This window comes from Meleagris gallopavo, chromosome 2 (genome assembly GCF_000146605.3).
Source record: "Meleagris gallopavo isolate NT-WF06-2002-E0010 breed Aviagen turkey brand Nicholas breeding stock chromosome 2, Turkey_5.1, whole genome shotgun sequence".
In the NCBI taxonomy this organism is placed as follows: Eukaryota; Metazoa; Chordata; class Aves; order Galliformes; family Phasianidae; genus Meleagris; species Meleagris gallopavo.
Window position 1 is genome coordinate 59,697,078 of NC_015012.2, and position 4,397 is coordinate 59,701,474.

The window sequence follows — 4,397 nt, forward strand, 5'->3', positions numbered from 1 at the left end:
ACGGGTAATATAAAACGAAAGGGCAGGCTCTTTACTTCTGAACTAGAAACTACTGACATTTTCCTTATGTAAAATCGGTAAATAACATAAGTATACACAGAAGAAAAGGTGTCTGTATACCATGTGTGCTTGTGTAAACACTTGTGTGGTTATTTACCTTCATTTAGACACAGTGTGAATATCTAAAAAAATCCAGGCCAATTTCACTGCTGACATAAGCACTGAAAGGACTGTTGATTTATACTAGCAGTGTGAACGCCTGTAGCCTGCAGTGCCAGCTAACAAGCCTCAGCCTTCGTCCCTACAGTGCTGGTTTATTTAAGGATGTTTTAGTTCAAGTTCCTCTGCAAACCTCTTGTGGCATCAGCTATTGAGTCTTCACTGTGTACCTTCCAGACTTAAAACACTAGACTTTGACCATTTAAAATAAACGTTATGAGCGCTAAGACAATGTGTGTGTGAAGATCTCAGGCTGCAGATCAAAATTCCAAAATGTTCGGATTGCTTACTACTTACACTGAATGACAGAAAAATAGATTCCTGATTGGCTTTCTGACTTTATTTATTTATTGCTGCTTCTTGCAATGTTCAGAAAGTCCACTAGAGGAAGAAGTTCTATCTTTAAAGACTGACAGCATAACAGATTCAACCAATCCAACCAATACACAGGGCCATTTCACAACAAGAAAACTGAAGTTGCAAAACCATGCCTTTGAGAACAGAGTTATTGCTCATTAAGCTTTACCGGTATTCATATCCATATCAGCAAACTGCTGCAAAGTTCAAAACAAGCTATTAAAGTCTACCTAAACAAAGTTATATATTAAACTTAAAAGACAGTGAATAAAAGCTATGCTTTTTTCTTATCTGAAAGAAACACTCATAACCACATTAACTACAAGTGCAAGCTGGCTTCCAGATTATCCTTTCTCAAATCTCTTCAGAGGAAAGGATATTGTAGGAATGGTGCTTTATGATTAGTGGCTGGCTGCTGCTGGTTCTCTGGTGCTAAGCACACATACTGGGGAACTCTGGGCCAGGTGGGAATGAATATCTGGTACAGCCCTGCTTCTGTGCAGTGAAGGCAATCACTGGGAGGACTGTGTAATTAAATGGCCTGGGAGTTTACATTTACTTCAGATGCGTGTAACTTGTTGGCTGGAAAAAACGTGCTAAGAAGATTCATACTCAGAATGCCAGAGGTACGGGAGGAAGGGAGAAAATGCATTAAGAATTAGAAATTGTATTTATGATTTAATTGGAAAGGTACTGATACATTTTAAAAAGGTGGGGAAAAAATTACATGTAAATATACAACTGGGTAATACAACCAAAGAGCGTGCAGGAACATGGCACAGAACTACAGAGAAACCATACACAACATGGCCTGTAGAGGCTACTGTCCCACACAAAGCAATTTTTCCAGGGTTGCAGGATGCATTGTGAGGCAATTTTATATATGGATGCTACATGCCTATAAAGGCACCCCAAATTCAACAGATTAAGTATGAGGTACACTACCACAGTGCCACATTCAGTAATTCTGCAGTACTGTCCAGTCACAACCACCGGAACAGCACAGGTCTCAGGGCTGAATTTACTCTAAACACAAGCTGCTAAATCAGCAGCTGAGATAGTATCTTTCCCCTCCTGCTTCTTCTCTCCCACAGATGAGAAAAGCCACATGGTCACATGGCTTTTGTTACGATGCTGAGCAGCAGCAGCAACAGCAGCTCCACAACCATACTCCAGAGACCAACACTGTCTGCACGCAGTGTAGAGCAGCACTTTGAAGAACGCTAGGTGAGCTGCAAAAGAAGTCCATGACAGCACCTTCTACTGGGATGCTTGTAAGCACTGTGGAGGAATAGAAAACGATAAAGGAAAATCAGCTCACCCCTTTCAACAACCAGTAACCGCTCCAAAGGAGTACAATCCCTATCCAAAAAGATACTGCTCCCTTAGCTGCTAATCTTTAAATGAGGGTGAGGAGGGTCGGTCCCAGGCTCCACCCCTTCAGGTCACACAGGTAGATTGCTTGCACCTGAGTTCCCTGGGTTAGGAATGCTTTCTTACGTGGTGCTCAACTATTGGTTCCGGCTGTGACCTGTCAATTTCACAGCACTAGCTGTGGGTCACAGTGCCCAAGAGCTGAAATAGTCAAAAAAGGCACTGTGTTAGCCAGTACTGTGCTATTCCTATAGGAGCTCAGCATAGCACAACGTAGCACTGCTCTGCATAAAGTGGAGCTGGAAGTAAGCTTTGTCTGTCCCTGCTGCCAGAAACATCCAAAGGAATCTTCTCTCATGTCACAGAGATGGCCACATAGACATCCAATTCAGAGTTCATCCACCCTGCAGAGGAGAGAGTTTAGACAGAAAAGGATCTGTCCCAGTACTTCTTCCCAGCAGAAAATTGGGCTTTATAGCTCTATGGACCAGCAGAGCAGCTTTGCTTACTTCATTGAGTACTGTGTTCCCATAGAAGACTAGGCGGCTTGCTCTTCACTACCACACAGCAGCTGTTCTGGCACTTTCTTCAGCTCAGCTGACAGTGGGGAAAAAGAGCAATATGTTTTGTCCCAGAAGGAGATATTGGTGTTGTCTGTGCCAGCTTCCTGGGTAGGTTCTTCCCTACGCTGCGATATTTTCTGGATGTGACACAGAGTATCCTCCAAGCATCCCTTTGCTCCAGCTCTGGTTTGTCTGGTGACTTACAGTCTCCATTCACTTCCAGTCAGCTCCTGGCACATTGTCTCTACACTAAAATCAATCCCTTTCCTACCCTGTTCCCTAATTGTAACAGTTTCTTCTCCCATTCCCATGTGGATCCTAAACCTTTATCTTGGTTTATCCCGTAAGCCATTTTTTATTTTTTACCTAGTCATTCCTGCTCCTTTAACCTATGAAGAGACACGCTTTTGCCAGTTCTTTGCAGAAAGCCTTGATAAATTGCTTTTCCCATTCAGATTTCCTATTTACTGTTCCCAGGTGCTTCCATCAATAACGAAATGACTAACAGTATAGCTGGTCCAAGAGAAATATGATAGAACACAGTGGGTTCAAGGTGAATTCATTGTGCACAGAAGCAGTATTTTTCATGACAACTTCAGAAAATTGAATGGAATGCAGAATTTGTTCAGAGAGGGATACTCCTGCTTATCAAACCCGGAGATGTAAGCAGCTCCACCTGAGTCATGAAAACTTTTGTGTTTAGTGGCACAATAGATCCAAAACATCTCAAGGTGACTGCTCAGCTGAAAATCCTTGCCTGCTAACAAGGCTCAGCTATTACATATTGCCAAGTCTCTTCTGCCACTCAGCAGGGAAGAAAATAGAAATATTTCCATCCCTAAGCATGAGCAGTATATTACAAAAATCAGTGCAATATGAAGATGGCTTAATCAGAGGCTGTTTTTTTTTTTTTCTTTTTTCTTTATCCAAGATTCATCTGCTGCCTAACTACTATGTAAATATTTCATCATCATGCTTTGCACTTTTTGGAAAAGAGAGCAGTCAGGTGTTGTTAAAAGCGAACCATGCTTTTAACAAAGCATGTGAGCTCATATGCCATTTACACAGAAAGAAGGAAACATACACATGTATTTATGTTTCAGAGGTGTTTGATAACCTTAGAATCTATTGTGAGCTCATACAACACTTATGCATAAAGTATACTCTATATGTGTATGTTTATTGTATGTGTGTGTAAATGTAAAAATGGATTTTTTTTAGTAGAGACTAAGCTTGCTCTTTTGTGGTGTGAATCACCTTAAGTCTGAACTGGTAGTGAACTTCATTTACATTCTTTTTGTTCTTTGGAATTTTTTGAGAAACTTCTCAGGACATACAACCCTACCCAGAGTTATGTGATCATCATGAAAACACGCATTTAAGCTACACCATTAGTTTTCAGGATGGGAGTTGCTTTTTGCTGTTTAGTTTCCTCTGCAGTGGCATCCCAGCCCATGATGAGACCCTTATTGATGCAGCAATACAAACCTTGTTGGTAACGCCTATGAATGAATTTGTCCCCCATGTTTGGCTATCTCTCCAACTATTTCTACCTTCCCCAAGTTTTATCCAAGTAGGTACTAAACAACAGTCCACTCTGCTCCTAACCTGAGTGCAGGAGCTGTAATTATCCTCTGCGCAAGGTGGCAGCAAAAGAAAGCTTTTTCCTCTCTCCCTTGCACACCTTCTATTAAGAATAACGACTGCCTCAACTATACTAACTGCATTTTAAAAAACATATTTTAGTGCTAGTGGTTTACACATAGATAGTTGCTGCTGTCTTCTATTTTAAGAAAACTTTTTATTTACACTTTTATTCCCCCCATTTAATATTATAATTTTTTTTTGTTTTTTAAACCAATTTTCCCTAGGGGAATAAGCCAG

General features: G+C 40.9%; 1 protein-coding gene across 1 annotated transcript in view; it reads right to left on the minus strand.

Moving 5' to 3' along the window:
- The window catches only part of NR0B1 (nuclear receptor subfamily 0 group B member 1), a 128,497-nt gene that overhangs the window by 1,979 nt on the left and 122,121 nt on the right, over positions 1-4,397 (minus strand).